The following is a 17,107-nucleotide window of genomic DNA, read 5'->3' on the forward strand; positions in this document are numbered from 1 at the left end:
CTTAAACTATGACTCCATTTGCATAATTGTGTCCATGATGGTCTAGTGGCTAGGATTTGGCGCTTTCACCGCTGTGGCCCGGGTTCAATTTCCGGTCAGGGAAGTCAGATATAAAGTGTTAAATTCCTGGTCAGGGAATTCAAGCTTTAACTTTTAATTCAAGCCAAACTGCAGATGTTTTTAATGTATTCGACTTAAACTATGACTTCATTTGCATAATTGTGTCCCTGATGGTCTAGTGGCTAGGATTTGGCGCTTTCACAAATGTGGCCCGGGTTCAATTTCCGGTCAGGGAAGTCAGATATAAAGTGTTAAATTCCTGGTCAGGGAATTCAAGCTTTAACTTTTAATTCAAGCCAAACTGCAGATGTTTTTAATGTATTCGACTTAAACTATGACTTCATTTGCATAATTGTGTCCCTGATGGTCTAGTGGCTAGGATTTGGCGCTTTCACCGCCGCGGCCCGGGTTCAATTCCCGGTCAGGGAAATGAGATTTAGAGTTTGGAATTCCAGATCCAACTTTTAATTCAAGCCAAATTGCAGATGTTATGGAATTCCAGATCCAACTTTTAATTCAAGCCAAACTGCAGATGTTTTTAAAGTTTTCGACTTAAATTAAGACTTCATTAGCGTAATCATGTCCCTGATGGTCTAGTGGCTAGGATTCGGCGCTCTCACCGCCGCGGCCCGGGTTCAATTCCCGGTCAGGGAAATGAGATTTAGAGTTTGGAATTCCAGATCCAACTTTTAATTCAAGCCAAACTGCAGATGTTTTTAAAGCATTCGACTTAAACTATGACTCCATTTGCATAATTGTGTCCATGATGGTCTAGTGGCTAGGATTTGGCGCTTTCACCGCTGTGGCCCGGGTTCAATTTCCGGTCAGGGAAGTCAGATATAAAGTGTTAAATTCCTGGTCAGGGAATTCAAGCTTTAACTTTTAATTCAAGCCAAACTGCAGATGTTTTTAATGTATTCGACTTAAACTATGACTTCATTTGCATAATTGTGTCCCTGATGGTCTAGTGGCTAGGATTTGGCGCTTTCACAAATGTGGCCCGGGTTCAATTTCCGGTCAGGGAAGTCAGATATAAAGTGTTAAATTCCTGGTCAGGGAATTCAAGCTTTAACTTTTAATTCAAGCCAAACTGCAGATGTTTTTAATGTATTCGACTTAAACTATGACTTCATTTGCATAATTGTGTCCCTGATGGTCTAGTGGCTAGGATTTGGCGCTTTCACCGCCGCGGCCCGGGTTCAATTCCCGGTCAGGGAAATGAGATTTAGAGTTTGGAATTCCAGATCCAACTTTTAATTCAAGCCAAATTGCAGATGTTATGGAATTCCAGATCCAACTTTTAATTCAAGCCAAACTGCAGATGTTTTTAAAGTTTTCGACTTAAATTAAGACTTCATTAGCATAATCATGTCCCTGATGGTCTAGTGGCTAGGATTCGGCGCTCTCACCGCCGCGGCCCGGGTTCAATTCCCGGTCAGGGAAATGAGATTTAGAGTTTGGAATTCCAGATCCAACTTTTAATTCAAGCCAAACTGCAGATGTTTTTAAAGCATTCGACTTAAACTATGACTTCATTTGCATAATTGTGTCCCTGAGGGTCTAGTGGCTAGGATTTGGCGCTTTCACAAATGTGGCCCGGGTTCAATTTCCGGTCAGGGAAGTCAGATATAAAGTGTTAAATTCCTGGTCAGGGAATTCAAGCTTTAACTTTTAATTCAAGCCAAACTGCAGATGTTTTTAATGTATTCGACTTAAACTATGACTTCATTTGCATAATTGTGTCCCTGATGGTCTAGTGGCTAGGATTTGGCGCTGTCACAAATGTGGCCCGGGTTCAATTTCCGGTCAGGGAAGTCAGATATAAAGTGTTAAATTCCTGGTCAGGGAATTCAAGCTTTAACTTTTAATTCAAGCCAAACTGCAGATGTTTTTAATGTATTCGACTTAAACTATGACTTCATTTGCATAATTGTGTCCCTGATGGTCTAGTGGCTAGGATTCGGCGCTCTCACCGCCGCGGCCCGGGTTCAATTCCCGGTCAGGGAAATGAGATTTAGAGTTTGGAATTCCAGATCCAACTTTTAATTCAAGCCAAACTGCAGATGTTTTTAAAGCATTCGACTTAAACTATGACTTCATTTGCATAATTGTGTCCCTGAGGGTCTAGTGGCTAGGATTTGGCGCTTTCACAAATGTGGCCCGGGTTCAATTTCCGGTCAGGGAAGTCAGATATAAAGTGTTAAATTCCTGGTCAGGGAATTCAAGCTTTAACTTTTAATTCAAGCCAAACTGCAGATGTTTTTAATGTATTCGACTTAAACTATGACTTCATTTGCATAATTGTGTCCCTGATGGTCTAGTGGCTAGGATTTGGCGCTGTCACAAATGTGGCCCGGGTTCAATTTCCGGTCAGGGAAGTCAGATATAAAGTGTTAAATTCCTGGTCAGGGAATTCAAGCTTTAACTTTTAATTCAAGCCAAACTGCAGATGTTTTTAATGTATTCGACTTAAACTATGACTTCATTTGCATAATTGTGTCCCTGATGGTCTAGTGGCTAGGATTTGGCGCTTTCACCGCCGCGGCCCGGGTTCAATTCCCGGTCAGGGAAATGAGATTTAGAGTTTGGAATTCCAGATCCAACTTTTAATTCAAGCCAAATTGCAGATGTTATGGAATTCCAGATCCAACTTTTAATTCAAGCCAAACTGCAGATGTTTTTAAAGTTTTCGACTTAAATTAAGACTTCATTAGCATAATCATGCTGATGGTCTAGTGGCTAGGATTCGGCGCTCTCACCGCCGCGGCCCGGGTTCAATTCCCGGTCAGGGAAATGAGATTTAGAGTTTGGAATTCCAGATCCAACTTTTAATTCAAGCCAAACTGCAGATGTTTTTAAAGTTTTCGACTTAAATTAAGACTTCATTAGCATAATCATGTCCCTGATGGTCTAGTGGCTAGGATTCGGCGCTCTCACCGCCGCGGCCCGGGTTCAATTTCCGGTCAGGGAAATGAGATTTGGAGTTTGGAATTCCAGATCCAACTTTTAATTCAAGCCAAACTGCAGATGTTTTTAAAGTATTCGACTTAAACTATGACTTCATTTGCATAATTGTGTCCCTGAGGGTCTAGTGGCTAGGATTTGGCGCTTTCACCGCTGTGGCCCGGGTTCAATTTCCGGTCAGGGAAGTCAGAAATAAAGTGTTAAATTCCTGGTCAGGGAATTCAAGCTTTAACTTTTAATTCAAGCCAAACTGCAGATGTTTTTAATGTATTCGACTTAAACTATGACTTCATTTGCATAATTGTGTCCCTGATGGTCTAGTGGCTAGGATTTGGCGCTTTCACAGCTGTGGCCAGGGTTCAATTTCCGGTCAGGGAAGTCAGAAATAAAGTGTTAAATTCCTGGTCAGGGAATTCAAGCTTTAACTTTTAATTCAAGCCAAACTGCAGATGTTTTTAATGTATTCGACTTAAACTATGACTTCATTTGCATAATCGTGTCCCTGATGGTCTAGTGGCTAGGATTTGGCGCTTTCACCGCCGCGGCCCGGGTTCAATTCCCGGTCAGGGAAATGAGATTTAGAGTTTGGAATTCCAGATCCAACTTTTAATTCAAGCCAAACTGCAGATGTTTTTAAAGCTTTTGACTTAAACTATGACTTCATTTGCATAATCATGTCCCTGATGGTCTAGTGGCTAGGATTCGGTGCTCTCACCGCCGCGGCCCGGGTTCAATTCCCGGTCAGGGAAATGAAATTTAGAGTTTGGAATTCCAGATCCAACTTTTAATTCAAGCCAAACTACAGATGTTTTTAAAGCATTCGACTTAAACTATGACTCCATTTGCATAATTGTGTCCCTGAGGGTCTAGTGGCTAGGATTTGGCGCTTTCACCGCTGTGGCCCGGGTTCAATTTCCGGTCAGGGAAGTCAGAAATAAAGTGTTAAATTCCTGGTCAGGGAATTCAAGCTTTAACTTTTAATTCAAGCCAAACTGCAGATGTTTTTAATGTATTCGACTTAAACTATGACTTCATTTGCATAATTGTGTCCCTGATGGTCTAGTGGCTAGGATTTGGCGCTATCACAACTGTGGCCAGGGTTCAATTTCCGGTCAGGGAAGTCAGAAATAAAGTGTTAAATTCCTGGTCAGGGAATTCAAGCTTTAACTTTTAATTCAAGCCAAACTGCAGATGTTTTTAATGTATTCGACTTAAACTATGACTCCATTTGCATAATTGTGTCCCTGATGGTCTAGTGGCTAGGATTTGGCGCTTTCACCGCTGTGGCCCGGGTTCAATTTCCGGTCAGGGAAGTCAGATATAAAGTGTTAATTTCCTGGTCAGGGAATTCAAGCTTTAACTTTTAATTCAAGCCAAACTGCAGATGTTTTTAATGTATTTGACTTAAACTATGACTTCATTTGCATAATTGTGTCCCTGATGTTCTAGTGGCTAGGATTTGGCGCTTTCACCGTCGCGGCCCGGGTTCAATTTCCGGTCAGGGAAATGAGATTTGGAGTTTGGAATTCCAGATCCAACTTTTAATTCAAGCCAAACTGCAGATGTTTTTAAAGTATTCAACTTAAACTATGACTTCATTTGCATAATTGTGTCCCTGAGGGTCTAGTGGCTAGGATTTGGCGCTTTCACCGCTGTGGCCCGGGTTCAATTTCCGGTCAGGGAAGTCAGATATAAAGTGTTAAATTCCTGGTCAGGGAATTCAAGCTTTAACTTTTAATTCAAGCCAAACTGCAGATGTTTTTAATGTATTCGACTTAAACTATGACTTCATTTGCATAATTGTGTCCCTGATGGTCTAGTGGCTAGGATTTGGCGCTTTCACAGCTGTGGCCCGGGTTCAATTTCCGGTCAGGGAAATCAGATATAAAGTGTTAAATTCCTAGTCAGGGAATTGAAGCTCTAAATTTTAATTCAAGCCAAACTACAGATGTTTTTAAAGCATTCGACTTAAACTATGACTCCATTTGCATAATTGTGTCCCTGATGGTCTAGTGGCTAGGATTTGGCGCTTTCACCGCCGCGGCCCGGGTTCAATTCCCGGTCACGGAAATGAGATTTAGAGTTTGGAATTCCAGATCCAACTTTTAATTCAAGCCAAATTGCAGATGTTATGGAATTCCAGATCCAACTTTTAATTCAAGCCAAACTGCAGATGTTTTTAAAGTTTTCGACTTAAATTAAGACTTCATTAGCATAATCATGTCCCTGATGGTCTAGTGGCTAGGATTCGGCGCTCTCACCGCCGCGGCCCGGGTTCAATTCCCGGTCAGGGAAATGAGATTTAGAGTTTGGAATTCCAGATCCAACTTTTAATTCAAGCCAAACTGCAGATGTTTTTAAAGCATTCGACTTAAACTATGACTTCATTTGCATAATTGTGTCCCTGAGGGTCTAGTGGCTAGGATTTGGCGCTTTCACAAATGTGGCCCGGGTTCAATTTCCGGTCAGGGAAGTCAGATATAAAGTGTTAAATTCCTGGTCAGGGAATTCAAGCTTTAACTTTTAATTCAAGCCAAACTGCAGATGTTTTTAATGTATTCGACTTAAACTATGACTTCATTTGCATAATTGTGTCCCTGATGGTCTAGTGGCTAGGATTTGGCGCTGTCACAAATGTGGCCCGGGTTCAATTTCCGGTCAGGGAAGTCAGATATAAAGTGTTAAATTCCTGGTCAGGGAATTCAAGCTTTAACTTTTAATTCAAGCCAAACTGCAGATGTTTTTAATGTATTCGACTTAAACTATGACTTCATTTGCATAATTGTGTCCCTGATGGTCTAGTGGCTAGGATTTGGCGCTTTCACCGCCACGGCCCGGGTTCAATTCCCGGTCAGGGAAATGAGATTTAGAGTTTGGAATTCCAGATCCAACTTTTAATTCAAGCCAAATTGCAGATGTTATGGAATTCCAGATCCAACTTTTAATTCAAGCCAAACTGCAGATGTTTTTAAAGTTTTCGACTTAAATTAAGACTTCATTAGCATAATCATGCTGATGGTCTAGTGGCTAGGATTCGGCGCTCTCACCGCCGCGGCCCGGGTTCAATTCCCGGTCAGGGAAATGAGATTTAGAGTTTGGAATTCCAGATCCAACTTTTAATTCAAGCCAAACTGCAGATGTTTTTAAAGTTTTCGACTTAAATTAAGACTTCATTAGCATAATCATGTCCCTGATGGTCTAGTGGCTAGGATTCGGCGCTCTCACCGCCGCGGCCCGGGTTCAATTTCCGGTCAGGGAAATGAGATTTGGAGTTTGGAATTCCAGATCCAACTTTTAATTCAAGCCAAACTGCAGATGTTTTTAAAGTATTCGACTTAAACTATGACTTCATTTGCATAATTGTGTCCCTGAGGGTCTAGTGGCTAGGATTTGGCGCTTTCACCGCTGTGGCCCGGGTTCAATTTCCGGTCAGGGAAGTCAGAAATAAAGTGTTAAATTCCTGGTCAGGGAATTTAAGCTTTAACTTTTAATTCAAGCCAAACTGCAGATGTTTTTAATGTATTCGACTTAAACTATGACTTCATTTGCATAATTGTGTCCCTGATGGTCTAGTGGCTAGGATTTGGCGCTTTCACAGCTGTGGCCAGGGTTCAATTTCCGGTCAGGGAAGTCAGAAATAAAGTGTTAAATTCCTGGTCAGGGAATTCAAGCTTTAACTTTTAATTCAAGCCAAACTGCAGATGTTTTTAATGTATTCGACTTAAACTATGACTCCATTTGCATAATTGTGTCCCTGATGGTCTAGTGGCTAGGATTTGGCGCTTTCACCGCTGTGGCCCGGGTTCAATTTCCGGTCAGGGAAGTCAGATATAAAGTGTTAATTTCCTGGTCAGGGAATTCAAGCTTTAACTTTTAATTCAAGCCAAACTGCAGATGTTTTTAATGTATTCGACTTAAACTATGACTTCATTTGCATAATTGTGTCCCTGATGTTCTAGTGGCTAGGATTTGGCGCTTTCACCGTTGCGGCCCGGGTTCAATTTCCGGTCAGGGAAATGAGATTTGGAGTTTGGAATTCCAGATCCAACTTTTAATTCAAGCCAAACTGCAGATGTTTTTAAAGTTTTCAACTTAAACTATGACTTCATTTGCATAATTGTGTCCCTGAGGGTCTAGTGGCTAGGATTTGGCGCTTTCACCGCTGTGGCCCGGGTTCAATTTCCGGTCAGGGAAGTCAGATATAAAGTGTTAAATTCCTGGTCAGGGAATTCAAGCTTTAACTTTTAATTCAAGCCAAACTGCAGATGTTTTTAATGTATTCGACTTAAACTATGACTTCATTTGCATAATTGTGTCCCTGATGGTCTAGTGGCTAGGATTTGGCGCTTTCACAGCTGTGGCCCGGGTTCAATTCCCGGTCAGGGAAATGAGATTTAGAGTTTGGAATTCCAGATCCAACTTTTAATTCAAGCCAAACTGCAGATGTTTTTAAAGCATTCGACTTAAACTATGACTTTATTTGCATAATTGTGTCCCTGAGGGTCTAGTGGCTAGGATTTGGCGCTTTCACAAATGTGGCCCGGGTTCAATTTCCGGTCAGGGAAGTCAGATATAAAGTGTTAAATTCCTGGTCAGGGAATTCAAGCTTTAACTTTTAATTCAAGCCAAACTGCAGATGTTTTTAATGTATTCGACTTAAACTATGACTTCATTTGCATAATTGTGTCCCTGATGGTCTAGTGGCTAGGATTTGGCGCTTTCACAGCTGTGGCCCGGGTTCAATTTCCGGTCAGGGAAATCAGATATAAAGTGTTAAATTCCTAGTCAGGGAATTGAAGCTCTAAATTTTAATTCAAGCCAAACTACAGATGTTTTTAAAGCATTCGACTTAAACTATGACTCCATTTGCATAATTGTGTCCCTGATGGTCTAGTGGCTAGGATTTGGCGCTTTCACCGCCGCGGCCCGGGTTCAATTCCCGGTCACGGAAATGAGATTTAGAGTTTGGAATTCCAGATCCAACTTTTAATTCAAGCCAAATTGCAGATGTTATGGAATTCCAGATCCAACTTTTAATTCAAGCCAAACTGCAGATGTTTTTAAAGTTTTCGACTTAAATTAAGACTTCATTAGCATAATCATGTCCCTGATGGTCTAGTGGCTAGGATTCGGCGCTCTCACCGCCGCGGCCCGGGTTCAATTCCCGGTCAGGGAAATGAGATTTAGAGTTTGGAATTCCAGATCCAACTTTTAATTCAAGCCAAATTGCAGATGTTATGGAATTCCAGATCCAACTTTTAATTCAAGCCAAACTGCAGATGTTTTTAAAGTTTTCGACTTAAATTAAGACTTCATTAGCATAATCATGCTGATGGTCTAGTGGCTAGGATTCGGCGCTCTCACCGCCGCGGCCCGGGTTCAATTCCCAGTCAGGGAAATGAGATTTAGAGTTTGGAATTCCAGATCCAACTTTTAATTCAAGCCAAACTGCAGATGTTTTTAAAGTTTTCGACTTAAATTAAGACTTCATTAGCATAATCATGTCCCTGATGGTCTAGTGGCTAGGATTCGGCGCTCTCACCGCCGCGGCCCGGGTTCAATTTCCGGTCAGGGAAATGAGATTTGGAGTTTGGAATTCCAGATCCAACTTTTAATTCAAGCCAAACTGCAGATGTTTTTAAAGTATTCGACTTAAACTATGACTTCATTTGCATAATTGTGTCCCTGAGGGTCTAGTGGCTAGGATTTGGCGCTTTCACCGCTGTGGCCCGGGTTCAATTTCCGGTCAGGGAAGTCAGAAATAAAGTGTTAAATTCCTGGTCAGGGAATTCAAGCTTTAACTTTTAATTCAAGCCAAACTGCAGATGTTTTTAATGTATTCGACTTAAACTATGACTTCATTTGCATAATTGTGTCCCTGATGGTCTAGTGGCTAGGATTTGGCGCTTTCACAGCTGTGGCCAGGGTTCAATTTCCGGTCAGGGAAGTCAGAAATAAAGTGTTAAATTCCTGGTCAGGGAATTCAAGCTTTAACTTTTAATTCAAGCCAAACTGCAGATGTTTTTAATGTATTCGACTTAAACTATGACTTCATTTGCATAATCGTGTCCCTGATGGTCTAGTGGCTAGGATTTGGCGCTTTCACCGCCGCGGCCCGGGTTCAATTCCCGGTCAGGGAAATGAGATTTAGAGTTTGGAATTCCAGATCCAACTTTTAATTCAAGCCAAACTGCAGATGTTTTTAAAGCTTTTGACTTAAACTATGACTTCATTTGCATAATCATGTCCCTGATGGTCTAGTGGCTAGGATTCGGTGCTCTCACCGCCGCGGCCCGGGTTCAATTCCCGGTCAGGGAAATGAAATTTAGAGTTTGGAATTCCAGATCCAACTTTTAATTCAAGCCAAATTGCAGATGTTATGGAATTCCAGATCCAACTTTTAATTCAAGCCAAACTGCAGATGTTTTTAAAGTTTTCGACTTAAATTAAGACTTCATTAGCATAATCATGTCCCTGATGGTCTAGTGGCTAGGATTCGGCGCTCTCACCGCCGCGGCCCGGGTTCAATTCCCGGTCAGGGAAATGAGATTTAGAGTTTGGAATTCCAGATCCAACTTTTAATTCAAGCCAAACTGCAGATGTTTTTAAAGCATTCGACTTAAACTATGACTTCATTTGCATAATTGTGTCCCTGAGGGTCTAGTGGCTAGGATTTGGCGCTTTCACAAATGTGGCCCGGGTTCAATTTCCGGTCAGGGAAGTCAGATATAAAGTGTTAAATTCCTGGTCAGGGAATTCAAGCTTTAACTTTTAATTCAAGCCAAACTGCAGATGTTTTTAATGTATTCGACTTAAACTATGACTTCATTTGCATAATTGTGTCCCTGATGGTCTAGTGGCTAGGATTTGGCGCTGTCACAAATGTGGCCCGGGTTCAATTTCCGGTCAGGGAAGTCAGATATAAAGTGTTAAATTCCTGGTCAGGGAATTCAAGCTTTAACTTTTAATTCAAGCCAAACTGCAGATGTTTTTAATGTATTCGACTTAAACTATGACTTCATTTGCATAATTGTGTCCCTGATGGTCTAGTGGCTAGGATTTGGCGCTTTCACCGCCGCGGCCCGGGTTCAATTCCCGGTCAGGGAAATGAGATTTAGAGTTTGGAATTCCAGATCCAACTTTTAATTCAAGCCAAATTGCAGATGTTATGGAATTCCAGATCCAACTTTTAATTCAAGCCAAACTGCAGATGTTTTTAAAGTTTTCGACTTAAATTAAGACTTCATTAGCATAATCATGCTGATGGTCTAGTGGCTAGGATTCGGCGCTCTCACCGCCGCGGCCCGGGTTCAATTCCCGGTCAGGGAAATGAGATTTAGAGTTTGGAATTCCAGATCCAACTTTTAATTCAAGCCAAACTGCAGATGTTTTTAAAGTTTTCGACTTAAATTAAGACTTCATTAGCATAATCATGTCCCTGATGGTCTAGTGGCTAGGATTCGGCGCTCTCACCGCCGCGGCCCGGGTTCAATTTCCGGTCAGGGAAATGAGATTTGGAGTTTGGAATTCCAGATCCAACTTTTAATTCAAGCCAAACTGCAGATGTTTTTAAAGTATTCGACTTAAACTATGACTTCATTTGCATAATTGTGTCCCTGAGGGTCTAGTGGCTAGGATTTGGCGCTTTCACCGCTGTGGCCCGGGTTCAATTTCCGGTCAGGGAAGTCAGAAATAAAGTGTTAAATTCCTGGTCAGGGAATTCAAGCTTTAACTTTTAATTCAAGCCAAACTGCAGATGTTTTTAATGTATTCGACTTAAACTATGACTTCATTTGCATAATTGTGTCCCTGATGGTCTAGTGGCTAGGATTTGGCGCTTTCACAGCTGTGGCCAGGGTTCAATTTCCGGTCAGGGAAGTCAGAAATGAAGTGTTAAATTCCTGGTCAGGGAATTCAAGCTTTAACTTTTAATTCAAGCCAAACTGCAGATGTTTTTAATGTATTCGACTTAAACTATGACTCCATTTGCATAATTGTGTCCCTGATGGTCTAGTGGCTAGGATTTGGCGCTTTCACCGCTGTGGCCCGGGTTCAATTTCCGGTCAGGGAAGTCAGATATAAAGTGTTAATTTCCTGGTCAGGGAATTCAAGCTTTAACTTTTAATTCAAGCCAAACTGCAGATGTTTTTAATGTATTCGACTTAAACTATGACTTCATTTGCATAATTGTGTCCCTGATGTTCTAGTGGCTAGGATTTGGCGCTTTCACCGTCGCGGCCCGGGTTCAATTTCCGGTCAGGGAAATGAGATTTGGAGTTTGGAATTCCAGATCCAACTTTTAATTCAAGCCAAACTGCAGATGTTTTTAAAGTTTTCAACTTAAACTATGACTTCATTTGCATAATTGTGTCCCTGAGGGTCTAGTGGCTAGGATTTGGCGCTTTCACCGCTGTGGCCCGGGTTCAATTTCCGGTCAGGGAAGTCAGATATAAAGTGTTAAATTCCTGGTCAGGGAATTCAAGCTTTAACTTTTAATTCAAGCCAAACTGCAGATGTTTTTAATGTATTCGACTTAAACTATGACTTCATTTGCATAATTGTGTCCCTGATGGTCTAGTGGCTAGGATTTGGCGCTTTCACAGCTGTGGCCCGGGTTCAATTCCCGGTCAGGGAAATGAGATTTAGAGTTTGGAATTCCAGATCCAACTTTTAATTCAAGCCAAACTGCAGATGTTTTTAAAGCATTCGACTTAAACTATGACTTCATTTGCATAATCATGTCCCTGATGGTCTAGTGGCTAGGATTCGGTGCTCTCACCGCCGCGGCCCGGGTTCAATTCCCGGTCAGGGAAATGAAATTTAGAGTTTGGAATTCCAGATCCAACTTTTAATTCAAGCCAAATTGCAGATGTTATGGAATTCCAGATCCAACTTTTAATTCAAGCCAAACTGCAGATGTTTTTAAAGTTTTCGACTTAAATTAAGACTTCATTAGCATAATCATGTCCCTGATGGTCTAGTGGCTAGGATTCGGCGCTCTCACCGCCGCGGCCCGGGTTCAATTCCCGGTCAGGGAAATGAGATTTAGAGTTTGGAATTCCAGATCCAACTTTTAATTCAAGCCAAACTGCAGATGTTTTTAAAGCATTCGACTTAAACTATGACTTCATTTGCATAATTGTGTCCCTGAGGGTCTAGTGGCTAGGATTTGGCGCTTTCACAAATGTGGCCCGGGTTCAATTTCCGGTCAGGGAAGTCAGATATAAAGTGTTAAATTCCTGGTCAGGGAATTCAAGCTTTAACTTTTAATTCAAGCCAAACTGCAGATGTTTTTAATGTATTCGACTTAAACTATGACTTCATTTGCATAATTGTGTCCCTGATGGTCTAGTGGCTAGGATTTGGCGCTGTCACAAATGTGGCCCGGGTTCAATTTCCGGTCAGGGAAGTCAGATATAAAGTGTTAAATTCCTGGTCAGGGAATTCAAGCTTTAACTTTTAATTCAAGCCAAACTGCAGATGTTTTTAATGTATTCGACTTAAACTATGACTTCATTTGCATAATTGTGTCCCTGATGGTCTAGTGGCTAGGATTTGGCGCTTTCACCGCCGCGGCCCGGGTTCAATTCCCGGTCAGGGAAATGAGATTTAGAGTTTGGAATTCCAGATCCAACTTTTAATTCAAGCCAAATTGCAGATGTTATGGAATTCCAGATCCAACTTTTAATTCAAGCCAAACTGCAGATGTTTTTAAAGTTTTCGACTTAAATTAAGACTTCATTAGCATAATCATGCTGATGGTCTAGTGGCTAGGATTCGGCGCTCTCACCGCCGCGGCCCGGGTTCAATTCCCGGTCAGGGAAATGAGATTTAGAGTTTGGAATTCCAGATCCAACTTTTAATTCAAGCCAAACTGCAGATGTTTTTAAAGTTTTCGACTTAAATTAAGACTTCATTAGCATAATCATGTCCCTGATGGTCTAGTGGCTAGGATTCGGCGCTCTCACCGCCGCGGCCCGGGTTCAATTTCCGGTCAGGGAAATGAGATTTGGAGTTTGGAATTCCAGATCCAACTTTTAATTCAAGCCAAACTGCAGATGTTTTTAAAGTATTCGACTTAAACTATGACTTCATTTGCATAATTGTGTCCCTGAGGGTCTAGTGGCTAGGATTTGGCGCTTTCACCGCTGTGGCCCGGGTTCAATTTCCGGTCAGGGAAGTCAGAAATAAAGTGTTAAATTCCTGGTCAGGGAATTCAAGCTTTAACTTTTAATTCAAGCCAAACTGCAGATGTTTTTAATGTATTCGACTTAAACTATGACTTCATTTGCATAATTGTGTCCCTGATGGTCTAGTGGCTAGGATTTGGCGCTTTCACAGCTGTGGCCAGGGTTCAATTTCCGGTCAGGGAAGTCAGAAATGAAGTGTTAAATTCCTGGTCAGGGAATTCAAGCTTTAACTTTTAATTCAAGCCAAACTGCAGATGCTTTTAATGTATTCGACTTAAACTATGACTCCATTTGCATAATTGTGTCCCTGATGGTCTAGTGGCTAGGATTTGGCGCTTTCACCGCTGTGGCCCGGGTTCAATTTCCGGTCAGGGAAGTCAGATATAAAGTGTTAATTTCCTGGTCAGGGAATTCAAGCTTTAACTTTTAATTCAAGCCAAACTGCAGATGTTTTTAATGTATTCGACTTAAACTATGACTTCATTTGCATAATTGTGTCCCTGATGTTCTAGTGGCTAGGATTTGGCGCTTTCACCGTCGCGGCCCGGGTTCAATTTCCGGTCAGGGAAATGAGATTTGGAGTTTGGAATTCCAGATCCAACTTTTAATTCAAGCCAAACTGCAGATGTTTTTAAAGTTTTCAACTTAAACTATGACTTCATTTGCATAATTGTGTCCCTGAGGGTCTAGTGGCTAGGATTTGGCGCTTTCACCGCTGTGGCCCGGGTTCAATTTCCGGTCAGGGAAGTCAGATATAAAGTGTTAAATTCCTGGTCAGGGAATTCAAGCTTTAACTTTTAATTCAAGCCAAACTGCAGATGTTTTTAATGTATTCGACTTAAACTATGACTTCATTTGCATAATTGTGTCCCTGATGGTCTAGTGGCTAGGATTTGGCGCTTTCACAGCTGTGGCCCGGGTTCAATTCCCGGTCAGGGAAATGAGATTTAGAGTTTGGAATTCCAGATCCAACTTTTAATTCAAGCCAAACTGCAGATGTTTTTAAAGCATTCGACTTAAACTATGACTTCATTTGCATAATTGTGTCCCTGAGGGTCTAGTGGCTAGGATTTGGCGCTTTCACAAATGTGGCCCGGGTTCAATTTCCGGTCAGGGAAGTCAGATATAAAGTGTTAAATTCCTGGTCAGGGAATTCAAGCTTTAACTTTTAATTCAAGCCAAACTGCAGATGTTTTTAATGTATTCGACTTAAACTATGACTTCATTTGCATAATTGTGTCCCTGATGGTCTAGTGGCTAGGATTTGGCGCTTTCACAGCTGTGGCCCGGGTTCAATTTCCGGTCAGGGAAATCAGATATAAAGTGTTAAATTCCTAGTCAGGGAATTGAAGCTCTAAATTTTAATTCAAGCCAAACTACAGATGTTTTTAAAGCATTCGACTTAAACTATGACTCCATTTGCATAATTGTGTCCCTGATGGTCTAGTGGCTAGGATTTGGCGCTTTCACCGCCGCGGCCCGGGTTCAATTCCCGGTCACGGAAATGAGATTTAGAGTTTGGAATTCCAGATCCAACTTTTAATTCAAGCCAAATTGCAGATGTTATGGAATTCCAGATCCAACTTTTAATTCAAGCCAAACTGCAGATGTTTTTAAAGTTTTCGACTTAAATTAAGACTTCATTAGCATAATCATGTCCCTGATGGTCTAGTGGCTAGGATTCGGCGCTCTCACCGCCGCGGCCCGGGTTCAATTCCCGGTCAGGGAAATGAGATTTAGAGTTTGGAATTCCAGATCCAACTTTTAATTCAAGCCAAATTGCAGATGTTATGGAATTCCAGATCCAACTTTTAATTCAAGCCAAACTGCAGATGTTTTTAAAGTTTTCGACTTAAATTAAGACTTCATTAGCATAATCATGCTGATGGTCTAGTGGCTAGGATTCGGCGCTCTCACCGCCGCGGCCCGGGTTCAATTTCCGGTCAGGGAAATGAGATTTGGAGTTTGGAATTCCAGATCCAACTTTTAATTCAAGCCAAACTGCAGATGTTTTTAAAGTATTCGACTTAAACTATGACTTCATTTGCATAATTGTGTCCCTGAGGGTCTAGTGGCTAGGATTTGGCGCTTTCACCGCTGTGGCCCGGGTTCAATTTCCGGTCAGGGAAGTCAGAAATAAAGTGTTAAATTCCTGGTCAGGGAATTCAAGCTTTAACTTTTAATTCAAGCCAAACTGCAGATGTTTTTAATGTATTCGACTTAAACTATGACTTCATTTGCATAATTGTGTCCCTGATGGTCTAGTGGCTAGGATTTGGCGCTTTCACAGCTGTGGCCAGGGTTCAATTTCCGGTCAGGGAAGTCAGAAATAAAGTGTTAAATTCCTGGTCAGGGAATTCAAGCTTTAACTTTTAATTCAAGCCAAACTGCAGATGTTTTTAATGTATTCGACTTAAACTATGACTTCATTTGCATAATCGTGTCCCTGATGGTCTAGTGGCTAGGATTTGGCGCTTTCACCGCCGCGGCCCGGGTTCAATTCCCGGTCAGGGAAATGAGATTTAGAGTTTGGAATTCCAGATCCAACTTTTAATTCAAGCCAAACTGCAGATGTTTTTAAAGCTTTTGACTTAAACTATGACTTCATTTGCATAATCATGTCCCTGATGGTCTAGTGGCTAGGATTCGGTGCTCTCACCGCCGCGGCCCGGGTTCAATTCCCGGTCAGGGAAATGAAATTTAGAGTTTGGAATTCCAGATCCAACTTTTAATTCAAGCCAAACTACAGATGTTTTTAAAGCATTCGACTTAAACTATGACTCCATTTGCATAATTGTGTCCCTGAGGGTCTAGTGGCTAGGATTTGGCGCTTTCACCGCTGTGGCCCGGGTTCAATTTCCGGTCAGGGAAGTCAGAAATAAAGTGTTAAATTCCTGGTCAGGGAATTCAAGCTTTAACTTTTAATTCAAGCCAAACTGCAGATGTTTTTAATGTATTCGACTTAAACTATGACTTCATTTGCATAATTGTGTCCCTGATGGTCTAGTGGCTAGGATTTGGCGCTTTCACAGCTGTGGCCAGGGTTCAATTTCCGGTCAGGGAAGTCAGAAATAAAGTGTTAAATTCCTGGTCAGGGAATTCAAGCTTTAACTTTTAATTCAAGCCAAACTGCAGATGTTTTTAATGTATTCGACTTAAACTATGACTCCATTTGCATAATTGTGTCCCTGATGGTCTAGTGGCTAGGATTTGGCGCTTTCACCGCTGTGGCCCGGGTTCAATTTCCGGTCAGGGAAGTCAGATATAAAGTGTTAATTTCCTGGTCAGGGAATTCAAGCTTTAACTTTTAATTCAAGCCAAACTGCAGATGTTTTTAATGTATTCGACTTAAACTATGACTCCATTTGCATAATTGTGTCCCTGATGTTCTAGTGGCTAGGATTTGGCGCTTTCACCGTCGCGGCCCGGGTTCAATTTCCGGTCAGGGAAATGAGATTTGGAGTTTGGAATTCCAGATCCAACTTTTAATTCAAGCCAAACTGCAGATGTTTTTAAAGTATTCAACTTAAACTATGACTTCATTTGCATAATTGTGTCCCTGAGGGTCTAGTGGCTAGGATTTGGCGCTTTCACCGCTGTGGCCCGGGTTCAATTTCCGGTCAGGGAAGTCAGATATAAAGTGTTAAATTCCTGGTCAGGGAATTCAAGCTTTAACTTTTAATTCAAGCCAAACTGCAGATGTTTTTAATGTATTCGACTTAAACTATGACTTCATTTGCATAATTGTGTCCCTGATGGTCTAGTGGCTAGGATTTGGCGCTTTCACAGCTGTGGCCCGGGTTCAATTTCCGGTCAGGGAAATCAGATATAAAGTGTTAAATTCCTAGTCAGGGAATTGAAGCTCTAAATTTTAATTCAAGCCAAACTACAGA

General features: G+C 41.5%; 24 non-coding genes across 24 annotated transcripts; all 24 read left to right on the forward strand.

The window, feature by feature from the left end:
* Window positions 1-417: 417 nt before the first annotated feature.
* Window positions 418-489, forward strand: trnae-uuc (transfer RNA glutamic acid (anticodon UUC)). Its single transcript has one exon. It is a non-coding gene; the product is annotated as a tRNA-Glu (tRNA).
* Window positions 490-642: 153 nt separating this feature from the next.
* trnae-cuc (transfer RNA glutamic acid (anticodon CUC)) lies at window positions 643-714 on the forward strand. Its single transcript has one exon. It is a non-coding gene; the product is annotated as a tRNA-Glu (tRNA).
* A 492-nt stretch (window positions 715-1,206) lies between these two features.
* trnae-uuc (transfer RNA glutamic acid (anticodon UUC)) lies at window positions 1,207-1,278 on the forward strand. The gene has a single exon. It is a non-coding gene; the product is annotated as a tRNA-Glu (tRNA).
* Window positions 1,279-1,431: 153 nt separating this feature from the next.
* On the forward strand, window positions 1,432-1,503 carry trnae-cuc (transfer RNA glutamic acid (anticodon CUC)). The gene has a single exon. It is a non-coding gene; the product is annotated as a tRNA-Glu (tRNA).
* Window positions 1,504-1,995: 492 nt separating this feature from the next.
* On the forward strand, window positions 1,996-2,067 carry trnae-cuc (transfer RNA glutamic acid (anticodon CUC)). The gene has a single exon. It is a non-coding gene; the product is annotated as a tRNA-Glu (tRNA).
* A 492-nt stretch (window positions 2,068-2,559) lies between these two features.
* trnae-uuc (transfer RNA glutamic acid (anticodon UUC)) lies at window positions 2,560-2,631 on the forward strand. The gene has a single exon. It is a non-coding gene; the product is annotated as a tRNA-Glu (tRNA).
* An 892-nt stretch (window positions 2,632-3,523) lies between these two features.
* trnae-uuc (transfer RNA glutamic acid (anticodon UUC)) lies at window positions 3,524-3,595 on the forward strand. Its single transcript has one exon. It is a non-coding gene; the product is annotated as a tRNA-Glu (tRNA).
* Window positions 3,596-3,701: 106 nt separating this feature from the next.
* On the forward strand, window positions 3,702-3,773 carry trnae-cuc (transfer RNA glutamic acid (anticodon CUC)). The gene has a single exon. It is a non-coding gene; the product is annotated as a tRNA-Glu (tRNA).
* A 1,249-nt stretch (window positions 3,774-5,022) lies between these two features.
* On the forward strand, window positions 5,023-5,094 carry trnae-uuc (transfer RNA glutamic acid (anticodon UUC)). Its single transcript has one exon. It is a non-coding gene; the product is annotated as a tRNA-Glu (tRNA).
* Window positions 5,095-5,247: 153 nt separating this feature from the next.
* trnae-cuc (transfer RNA glutamic acid (anticodon CUC)) lies at window positions 5,248-5,319 on the forward strand. The gene has a single exon. It is a non-coding gene; the product is annotated as a tRNA-Glu (tRNA).
* Window positions 5,320-5,811: 492 nt separating this feature from the next.
* On the forward strand, window positions 5,812-5,883 carry trnae-uuc (transfer RNA glutamic acid (anticodon UUC)). The gene has a single exon. It is a non-coding gene; the product is annotated as a tRNA-Glu (tRNA).
* Window positions 5,884-7,903: 2,020 nt separating this feature from the next.
* trnae-uuc (transfer RNA glutamic acid (anticodon UUC)) lies at window positions 7,904-7,975 on the forward strand. Its single transcript has one exon. It is a non-coding gene; the product is annotated as a tRNA-Glu (tRNA).
* A 153-nt stretch (window positions 7,976-8,128) lies between these two features.
* On the forward strand, window positions 8,129-8,200 carry trnae-cuc (transfer RNA glutamic acid (anticodon CUC)). Its single transcript has one exon. It is a non-coding gene; the product is annotated as a tRNA-Glu (tRNA).
* An 892-nt stretch (window positions 8,201-9,092) lies between these two features.
* trnae-uuc (transfer RNA glutamic acid (anticodon UUC)) lies at window positions 9,093-9,164 on the forward strand. The gene has a single exon. It is a non-coding gene; the product is annotated as a tRNA-Glu (tRNA).
* Window positions 9,165-9,270: 106 nt separating this feature from the next.
* Window positions 9,271-9,342, forward strand: trnae-cuc (transfer RNA glutamic acid (anticodon CUC)). Its single transcript has one exon. It is a non-coding gene; the product is annotated as a tRNA-Glu (tRNA).
* A 153-nt stretch (window positions 9,343-9,495) lies between these two features.
* Window positions 9,496-9,567, forward strand: trnae-cuc (transfer RNA glutamic acid (anticodon CUC)). Its single transcript has one exon. It is a non-coding gene; the product is annotated as a tRNA-Glu (tRNA).
* Window positions 9,568-10,059: 492 nt separating this feature from the next.
* Window positions 10,060-10,131, forward strand: trnae-uuc (transfer RNA glutamic acid (anticodon UUC)). The gene has a single exon. It is a non-coding gene; the product is annotated as a tRNA-Glu (tRNA).
* Window positions 10,132-11,765: 1,634 nt separating this feature from the next.
* On the forward strand, window positions 11,766-11,837 carry trnae-cuc (transfer RNA glutamic acid (anticodon CUC)). The gene has a single exon. It is a non-coding gene; the product is annotated as a tRNA-Glu (tRNA).
* A 153-nt stretch (window positions 11,838-11,990) lies between these two features.
* trnae-cuc (transfer RNA glutamic acid (anticodon CUC)) lies at window positions 11,991-12,062 on the forward strand. The gene has a single exon. It is a non-coding gene; the product is annotated as a tRNA-Glu (tRNA).
* Window positions 12,063-12,554: 492 nt separating this feature from the next.
* Window positions 12,555-12,626, forward strand: trnae-uuc (transfer RNA glutamic acid (anticodon UUC)). The gene has a single exon. It is a non-coding gene; the product is annotated as a tRNA-Glu (tRNA).
* Window positions 12,627-14,646: 2,020 nt separating this feature from the next.
* Window positions 14,647-14,718, forward strand: trnae-uuc (transfer RNA glutamic acid (anticodon UUC)). The gene has a single exon. It is a non-coding gene; the product is annotated as a tRNA-Glu (tRNA).
* A 153-nt stretch (window positions 14,719-14,871) lies between these two features.
* Window positions 14,872-14,943, forward strand: trnae-cuc (transfer RNA glutamic acid (anticodon CUC)). Its single transcript has one exon. It is a non-coding gene; the product is annotated as a tRNA-Glu (tRNA).
* A 714-nt stretch (window positions 14,944-15,657) lies between these two features.
* On the forward strand, window positions 15,658-15,729 carry trnae-uuc (transfer RNA glutamic acid (anticodon UUC)). Its single transcript has one exon. It is a non-coding gene; the product is annotated as a tRNA-Glu (tRNA).
* Window positions 15,730-15,835: 106 nt separating this feature from the next.
* trnae-cuc (transfer RNA glutamic acid (anticodon CUC)) lies at window positions 15,836-15,907 on the forward strand. Its single transcript has one exon. It is a non-coding gene; the product is annotated as a tRNA-Glu (tRNA).
* The last annotated feature ends 1,200 nt before the right edge of the window (window positions 15,908-17,107 follow it).

Source organism: Gasterosteus aculeatus, chromosome 4 (genome assembly GCF_964276395.1).
Source record: "Gasterosteus aculeatus chromosome 4, fGasAcu3.hap1.1, whole genome shotgun sequence".
NCBI classification, from domain to species: domain Eukaryota; kingdom Metazoa; phylum Chordata; class Actinopteri; order Perciformes; family Gasterosteidae; genus Gasterosteus; species Gasterosteus aculeatus.